General features: G+C 35.7%; 1 pseudogene; it reads left to right on the top strand.

The window, feature by feature from the left end:
* Positions 1–363: 363 nt before the first annotated feature.
* LOC144318066 (protein dpy-30 homolog pseudogene) lies at positions 364–1,017 on the top strand (annotated as a pseudogene).
* Positions 1,018–10,134: the final 9,117 nt, after the last annotated feature.

The raw sequence follows: 10,134 nt of genomic DNA, 5'->3' as shown, positions 1-10,134 counted from the left end.
TCGGGACTGTAGGAGCAACAGACAACCTGTCCTAAGGTCCTGAGAGGCCCGCGGGGCTTCCGCAGCCGGGAGGCGGCCTGGCCTGGCCCCGCCCTATCCCTCCCGCTCCTCCCTGCCCCGCCCCGCCCTTCCCTGGCCCCGCCCCTGCCCCGCCCTGCCCCACCCCACCCCGGCCCATCCCTCCCTGCCCCGCCCCAGCCCCACCCCCGCCCCGCCCTCGGCCCACCCTGTCCTGTCTCGGCCCATCGGTCCCCACCCCGCCCTGTCCCGGCCCACCCCTCCCCGCTCCCCCTCCCCCCTTCCCCCCTCCTACCCCCCCCCCCCCGGTGCCCCCGCCCAGACCGCCTCCCGGGGACTGTGACTTGCAGGGTCCGCCCTGGAGCCAGAACAGACGCCAGAGAGACGGATGCAGGTCGCAGAAAGCCCTCGTTCTGAGGACGGTCTTGCTCACAATGTGGACGGGATAGCAGACAATGAGGAGATTAATGCAGAAAAGTCATCAAAACAGAAAGTGGATCTCCAGTCTTTGCCAACCCGTGCCTCCCTGGATCAGACAGTCGTGCCTATTTTATGACCGGGCCTCGCTGTGCTTGCAAAACAAAGACCACCAAATCCCATTGAATTTCTAGCATAGTATCTTTTAGAAAACAAGGCAGAGTTGGAAGATCAAAACTGACTTACTGGGAAGCACAGAAAAATTTGGTTTCTACTGTAGATTTACATGATTAATAGGCAGCTTTAATTGCCATGATTTTTTCCCCCTTTTTGGAAATATAAGAACCTTCAGGACAACAAAACTTATTTCCGGAATTGCAGAAGAAAACATATTTCCCTTAATTTGATTTACTCACCATACTTATTTAATGAGTGTATTCTGTGCAATTTTTTTTCTCAGATTGTCTTTAACTTTGTTTTTAAGATAACCTTCGAAATAATCCGTTAAAGCATCCAAAAAAAAGACTCTCCTCACACATATGGAGGGGCTGCAATGCTGCATCTAGGTACTCTTCCAGCTTCATAGACCCTTTGGAGCCATGCTCTGTTGGAAAATTTCAGGGTGGCATAGTGACGTCTTCAGGTTTACTGATGCTCAGATAACGGTTTGTCCCCTGGACCTTCAGAGATATGCTGTCTTTCTTCTTTCTTTCTTCTCTACTAAACAGTCTGCTCCCAAGGACAGTGGGATATTCACCACTCTCCAAACATAGTCTCCAAGTGTGATGCCCCAGAATATATGTGTGCGTGTGTATATGTGTATGTATATATACACATATATATGTATGTTTATTTGCCTGTATTTCTAAATAGTAACAAATTATTAAAGATTATTGAGTTAAAGACGTTAATGAATGTCAGATTTATTTATCCAGTGCTTTCTGCATTTGCTCAACACTTCATTCTACTTGTCATTTACTTTAGAAGAAGGAGATGGTGGTATTTGTTACATCCATCTGGTCCTATTGCTTTTATGGAATTGCGCATCAGCTAGAATTGGGTGTAGCATGTAAGTCCTGAGATTCTGCAGGTTCTCCCTTATTTGGTCAAAGTCCTTCTATAAATCAGGGTTTCATAAGTAACACATTTTATCCTACAGTGGTGGAGTATTATTTGTTACTTCATTTTTTTAATTTAATTATATTAACTACTCTCCACCTATTGATTCTTTTCAGACTTGTTTAGTAAAATATCACATTTACAGATTGCTTTAAGTTTTCATGTTTTCAGATGAGAATTTTATTTAAATTAATTACTGAAATAAACATTCGAATATAATATTGGCACTATTATTTCCTGATGAAGAAATCAGTGTTCAGGTAAGTTACTTACTTAGGATAACTTAGTTGACAGTATAGAAGAATCGGAATTTGGACTTGAATGCAATATTTTTATTTCAAATTTTCTATTATCAATATGTTTTAACTTCTTTCATTAAAATTATTGTGTGCTGAGGGGCTCCTGGGTGACTCAATTAGTTAAGTGTCTGCCTTTGGCTCAGGTCATGATCTCAGAGTCCTGGGATCAAGCCCCATCTGGGAGCAACCTGCTCAATGGAGAGTCTGCTTCTTCCTCTCCCTCTGCCCCTCTCCTCTGTTCAGGCACTCTCTCTCAAATAAACAAATAAAATCTTAAGAAAATATATTTTCTTAATATATTAAGATATAACCATTTAAGTGAAATTAAAGGAATCAATTTCTCCATAGAGCCTTCTCTAAATAATGTCTAGATATTTGAGTGAGAGATTTAAAGGTTACATCCTGACTGATGACAATGTCAAATACATATTTGAAACCTGTTTTTTATTTCTTCCTTCCTTCCTTCTTTCCTTCCTTTCCTTTCATATTAGTTGATGGTTTAATGGATAGAGGGATTAACATCTGTTAGAATATTCTTAATCCTTTGACTACTAATGCAATATGAATGAACATAGAAAGAGACTTTAAAGTAGATGCAGTACAGGAGGTGGGCATAGTTCTAATTATTGGGTGTCAGTACCAATAGATGTAAAAACTATACAGAAGGGAATATGGAAGCAAAGGCAAAGATAATAAACTAAGAATTTAACTAATTAGGAAAACTGAATTTTTATTCAGCTCTATAAGTCCACTGAGAAATCATGTGTCCTAAAAGTAAAAATAAATAAAACTTCCCGATCAGATTTTCTAAGATGGGTCATAAATATGTTATGTATGAGAACCAGAAGATAATGCCATGGAAAAATTAATAGTGATTGGTTTTCATTCTTCAGCACTTCTGGCTCACTGAATGAGAGGATCAAAGAAAGGATAACTGTAGATAAATGGAAGCTAATTCAGAATGTATTCACCTTTATGTAAAAGTTTTAAAAAAATACATTCACAGCTTTCACTATTAGTTATGCTACTTCAACAGCATGGATAACTTTAATACTCTGGGATTATTACTGTTGCCATTTGTTGCTACTACTATTTATTACTACAAATGGTTGTCCAATACTTTTAATTCACTAGTGAATATTCATAGTATGTTGCTTTGTACTTGAACTTTTTGTTTAACCACAGAAGATAGGCATGGCTTGTCTCTGAAACAACCAGCTGAAGGATCTGCACTCTAATTTTCAATTTTATTATTGCAATTGGCAAATAATTAGTTTCAGTTGGTACATAAAATGTTACTCTTTTCATGTGTCATTTTGCAAACTTATTTTGTAGATAACATTTGTTATAATATAAAACTATGGGTTGAAATGAAAACAGATTTATATGATAAATAATGCAAAATAATGAGGAGTTAAAATTGATAGGTAATTGATTATTCTGACAGTAATAATAAATTCATTTTTAAAGAAGATATAATTTGGATTCATTTTTAATTTCTCCTGAGATTTCAAGATAAATTATTTAAGGAGAGAGAAATAATGAGTGAACACAAATGAAAGACTAAAAATCCTGCAGAATAAAACGCCTACATCCAGTTAGACTTTTAATTTTTTTTATTATTAGTTTTTAAATGATTAGGTTTTTTAAATCTAGGAATTCAGTTACATGTGTAACTTTTCTTTGAATTACTGGAATATGGGTTGCCTGGGTGGCTCAGTGGTTGAGTGTCTGCCTTTGGCTCAGGGCATGATCCTGGAGTTCTGGGATTGAGTCCCGCATCAGGCTCCTGCAGGGAACCTGCCTGCTTCTCCCTCTGCCGCTCATGAATAAATAAATCTTTAAAAAAAGAATTACTGAAATATACGAGACTGTACACAAAAATATAACAAATCCAGTTATGATTCTGTTAAAATTAAATGACACTTCCTAGTTTCTTTGGTGTTAAAAAATAGGTACTCACAGTTTTGAATGAGTGAAAGAGCAATTTCCATAGTTTAAATGACTACGTTGGCTAAAAAAAGGAAAAAAAAAAAAAGTTTGTTTCCAAATGAGATTTAAGAAGATTCAAAATCTGGGCTATTAAGGTTATATGTAGAAATGTGTCATTAGAAAACAATTGGTTTTAGGTATATTCATGTAGTCATTATATTTCATATGTTTAGTTATAACAGAATGTTCAAATATTTTCATAGGATAAAAAACCTTTGTCCAAGTCTTCTGATTAAAAAATAGAATTTATCTCACCCAAGTAGGCATCTCTGAATGTTTACCATTGATCTACATCATCACCACCATCATCATATTCATCATATGAATAAGGTAAGATAATGAGAGGGCCTTTATTTAAAAATTTAAGGAACTGGGATGGATTCTCAAGATTGTATTTACTATACGTGTGGCATTTACACTAGTCATTTACACTCATTGACTTTGTTCTACTTTGTTTTTAGGTAAGCATAAAATAACACATACACTCTCAACATCACAAAGTTAATGAGATCTGTGACATGCTTGCTCAGAAAAAAATCTGAAGACTGAAAACATGTCAATTTTAGGGCTAACTACTTTATTTTTGGACAATTATTATGGGCCATATGTAAGCAGAACAAAAAAAAAAAGATGTTGAATGGAAAAGAAGAAAGACACAAACTAAGCCTAAGAGAAATAAAGTATAACATAATCTCTGGCTCATGCTGCACTTAAAATGCTTCCTGAACCTAAATTTGTTTAGTTAATAATTCTTAGAAAACAGAATTTCTCCTATCAAAACAGTCTCTGAATAAACAAGTCCTAATAATCTATAAATACTTTGAATTTATTTCAAGACTTGAATTTGAAAGAAAATGACAAAGAATAAACTATGAAAGCATTAGAGAGATTTCATCTAATAGAATTACTGCTAGTGTGTATCTTGAAACAAATGCAGGTTTTATGTTGATACTACCCCTGTGTGGACAGGATAATATTATTCATCACAAAGCTACTATTTACTAAGCATCTCTTGTTCAAAACTTCTCTGTCCATTATCTCAGTTATTCAATTTTATTCCCAACTATTCTGTTATTTATTTTATTTTATTTTTTTTAAATAAGAGAAAGTATACCTAAAAAATCAAAGAACTGATCTAAGGTCCTATAGATAGGAATGGAGAGATGCCATAGGTCTGAGTCTCAAACGTATGTGCTCTTTCAAATATGAAATTCATCGCTTATTTAGCCATTTTGGGCATTCAAGTGATGGCCTAAAATATCCTGAATCATCAAGGAAACAATCAAATCTGTCTAATTAACTGTACTTACCAAATTTTCAGATGTTTCATCGACAGTATAAACATTTATAAGAGCAAGGTCTTTCTTTAAAATATTCACTTTCCAGAGAAAAATTTTCAGATATAAAAAATCCAAACAAAACTTCATATTACTGGAAAATGTTACTTAATTAATCAAATGGATACTTCTAAATATTAGTTACATTTTTGCATGTGGAATAAATTTATAAAAAACAAATATCATATTCTTTGTGTCTAACTTAGAATTTATGACTTGAATCACTTTTAAAATCATTTACAAATGATTCTGGGATGCATCAAAGATGGAGGACCATTGCGCTTTGTTGTTAAAGGAAAAGAGAAAGTCAATAAGTGAACTATAGTCATATGTTATATATAGTTATATATAGTCATATAGTCATATAGCTTTGTGAGTTCATACCTATTGCAGATGGTCCCCTACTTTTGATAGTTTGACTTATGGTTTTTTACAGTGGTGTGAATGATACATAGTAGAAACCTTACTTTGAATTTGGGATGTTCAGCTTTCCCCGGGCTAAAAATAAGTAGTACAATACTCTCTTGTGATGCTGAACTGTGGCAGCTGCCCCTCCCAGTCAGCCACACAATAATCAGAGTAAGCAACCGATAGCCTGACCACATTCTGGACCCATACAACCATTCTTTATTTTCATGTTTAGCACATTATTCAACAGATTATATAAAATATTCAATATTCTATTATAAAACAGGCTTTGTGTCAGATGATTTTGCCCAACTGTAGGCTACTGAAAATGTGCTGAACACAGTTAAGGTGGGCTAGGTCAGCTATGATGTATGGTAGGTTAGCTGTATTAAGTGCATTTTCATCCTAATACTTTTTAATTTAAAATGGATTTATAAATTGTATAAATTTATAAACCCCATTGTACGTTGAGGTAGATCTGTGCTTTTGTTGATTTAACTACCCTATGCTATCTCATTATTTAGTTTAATCATCAAAATAACTCTGTGACATGTGCAGTAAAACTATTTCTACTACCATTTTATAAATAAGGAAATATTCTTAGAGAAGTCGCTACCTAACCAAGATCACAGAGTTAGAAAGCTAAAGTGCAGCTTTGAAGCAGGCAGTCTGACTTCGGATTTCTAATTCTTAACGAATATAACATAATATCCCTCACTCCCATTGCCCCACATATACCATAAGAGAGAAGGAATTCATGATGAAAAAGTCCTAAGTCTCTAATAAGCATCCTAAGATGCCTCCTGAAGTATGTTTCTCCAACTGATCTAGGAGAAAATTTTCGGATTTCTAGGTGATGAGATCTTTGTCCTTTTGACGTAAGTGGCCTAATCATGAATATTTTCCATCAAGAAATTTATAATTTTTGTAATTATAAATAACTTTCCTTGCAAAGGTGTTATTCTGAATTTTCTTTTCCCAAATGCACTGCTGACAGTTTTTTTTTTGATTCATAATTTAATCCCCTAAGTGAATTTGTAAGTCATTGTTTACATGTTGTATAAAATAATGAAGTTGACAATGACTATGGTGGCACTAGTAAAACAACAAAATCACTAATTTAGCACTTAGAATGTTCCAGCCTTGAGCTAAGACTTTAGTACATATTGTCTGTTTCATCTTCATATCACTCTGCCTCCAATTTACTCATGAGGGCACTGAGAATGGAAGCCAAGGAACTTGCTCAAGATTATACAATTAGTAAATGATGGGTTGGATCTGAAACACAGGCTGTTTGGTGGCAGAGCTAGTGCTGTTAGCCTGTGACATCTTCAGTAGACTTCCAAAGTAACCCCCAGGGCACACACAGTCATTCTCGATTAGTGGCTGCTTTCCCCTGTATCTGCTCAACTTTCCACAAATATCTAGAATTTGAGTGAAGTCTAAAATCGAACCCTGAAATTCAGCAAATGTATCTAGGATCTGGCATCCTGAAGACTCTGCCCATTCTGGGCCATCAAGATTGCAGTTGGTCTCACGCAAGGGACATTTGTCAATCTTTGTCAGTTCTGACAGAAGAGCAGATTGGTGGTGGCATGGCAGCGGTGCCATTGTTCTCATGGCTGACAGGGTCATGTTTATGAGGCTGTCTTTCTCAGGAGGCAAATGCTGTGTCCTACTTCCTGCCCTGTGGCCCTCTGGAATTCACTTTGCTCCTACTATCTTTGGGTCAGTCCACTGTGAGATCCAAAATCCTTCCTGTGAATTTCCATTTTAAGCCTGTTTGAATTGCTTTCTGTTTCTTGCAATCAATACTTCTAAAGTGCTAGACTTTGCTTGCCCTCAACAGAAACTTTGAATGTTATGACAATGATGTTTCTCATTTTAAGGGCCTGATTTAGAGTGTCATAAAGAGGCTAAGCACAATCTGTAATAGATATCTTATAGGCTTCTGGCTAAGTGCCCAAGCTGCAAAGTGCAGTTTTGATGAAACAGAGAAGAGATGAGATAATGGGTCTAGATTGCTCACTGAATTCTTATTTATCTACTTATTGAGAAGAGTTCATAGTGAGAGTGTAAGATGTTTTCACAAACACTGGAGCAATTTCCGGGAGTTACATACATTTGGCCCCGCAGGGTTTGAGGATGCTTTATCGACTTAGCTAAATGAGAAATATTAGCAAATGTTCCCAAGTAGAATGTTGTTGGAAATAAGGCACCCTAAAAACTGAGGTATTGAATTTTATACATATGAGCATATTTTTATTAGTTCTTATAAATATCTACATTTCTAGATGTCAGTAAAATTAATTGATAACTTGGGACAATCTACAAGTATTGAAGAGAAAAGCTAATTTAGCTGCACTTAGAAATATACTAGCCCTTTTTTGCCTAGTCCCCTAGATTGTTAAGTCTTTGAATACTAAGACTTCATCTCACTCAGGATTGCAGTTCAGCTCTGGCATGGAACAGGTGTTCAATCATATGTTGTTGAAAAATCTCCAAACTTGAATAACAGAGAGTCCTATAGAGTCCATTGTCACAACAAATTTTATTTGGCTAATAAATATATTCTAAAACCATACACTGCTTAGGTTTTACCAAAATCACCTGTATCCAAGGTGGACTTATATAATAACTTTAAAAAGTATATTTTATTTAAGTTCAATCTGCCAGCATATAGTATAACACCAGTGCTCATCACATCATGTGTCCTCCTCAGTGCCTGCCACCCAGTCTCCCCATCCCCCACCCACCTCTCCTTCTGCAACCCTTTGTTTGTTTCCCAGTCAAGAGTCTCTCATGGTTTGTCTTCCTCTCTGATTTCCCCCCCCTCCTTTCTCTTTAGTCCCTTTCACTATTTCTTATATTCCACAAATAACTTTTTAATTCCTCTACTTATGACCATTTAAAAAAATTTCTGCAGTCTATTATCATTTACTGGGATGAAAATAGTAATTAAAAACATAAATGTGATTCTGATACCACTTTAATTAAAAGCTTTTATTACACTATCATTTAAAAAATAAAGACAACATTCCACACGTGAGTAATTAAGGTCCACATCTGCCCTGGGTGTCCTCTTGAAGCCTCACTTCCTACCATGTTTGCCATCACAGTGCTGCTACCCTGCTAAGGGATCTTGAGGGGCTCCCTCCTACCCCCCACACACACACACACGCAGGTCTACTCTTCTTATCCTCTCTAGATTGCAAACTCCTCTTTCTTTTGGATTTCAGGACAAACATCATTTCCTCATATAATTACAGCCTGTGATTTTTCTTTTTCTTTTTTTTTTCAGCCTGTGATTTTTCATCACAGCACTTATTAGAGTTGGAAATTATATAGAAATCTGTGATTATTTTCTGATGCCTTTTTTTCACTGGAATTTAGATTCGATAAAATCAGGGACCATTTCCAATTCTGTTTACCACTGTATATCTAGATTCTGGTACAGTACTCTGTATATTTAAATAGCCATTGACTGAAAAAATCATTGAATGAATAATCTTCTCATGTGTTTCAACTGAATTAAACATTCCAAATAAATATTTTGAAGGGAAAAGTTGCTTAGTTATTTGAATAAAGAAGTAAACAACAGCAACTTTCTGAATTTATGATTCTCTCTCTCACCTTGGAGTAGGAGAGAAGAAAGAGTACATTAGGCAAAACACAGAGAGCTGGTGAGTCTGGGTAAAGGGTATGATTGTACAATTCTTGAAAATTTGCTGTGAATTTGAAATTATATATAATCAAGTTGAAAAATTACATAGCAGAGTATCAGTTCTATAATATGCACGTAGTAAATGGAAGCTCTTAATGGATCAGTACGTTTTCACACGTGCCTTCTATTTATTTTTTGTCTTTGTCCTTAGAGAGAAAATTAAGTCATCACATAACACTTTCTCACTCATTAAGTTTGCCACCAATTCCAAAGCACTATTCAATATTAATCTATAATGACCATGATTCCTCTGTTAATTAATTAATTTATTTAATTAATTTTATTTATTTATTTATCTATTTGAGATTTTATTTATTTATTCATGAGAGAGAGAGAGAGGCAGAGACATAGGCAGGGGAGAAGCAGGCTCCATGCAGGGAGCCCGATGTGGGACTCAATCCCAGGACTCCAGGATCACACCCTGAGCCAAAGGCAGAAGCTCAATCCCTGAGTCACCCAGGCATCCTCAGTGTTTATTTTAAAGCACTGTTGTCCCAGTAGACAATAACTTTATGAAAATGCGCAAAATAAAATGTTCTTATTAAAATCTGTTTTTTTTGCATAACAAACAATAGACAAGTATTTTACCATACAATTTAAAATAATATTATTTATGATTTATTTTAATTGTAAGTCAAATAATTTATTTTTATTGTGATCAATTTTTTAAAAATGTGTATTAAAGAATAATGTGCAATTATTTTTTTGCATAACCTTAGGAATATATATTGATAGTTCTCCACAGACTACCCATGTAATTCAATCAAACTTAGCAGTCTTTAATTGTAGGTGTATTTGTTCCTATACACAAAGATATACA

This window comes from Canis aureus, chromosome 8, assembly GCF_053574225.1.
Source record: "Canis aureus isolate CA01 chromosome 8, VMU_Caureus_v.1.0, whole genome shotgun sequence".
Lineage (NCBI taxonomy): Eukaryota > Metazoa > Chordata > Mammalia > Carnivora > Canidae > Canis > Canis aureus.
Note: the sequence above shows the minus strand (reverse complement) of the source record. Positions and strands in the feature narration are given on the sequence as shown.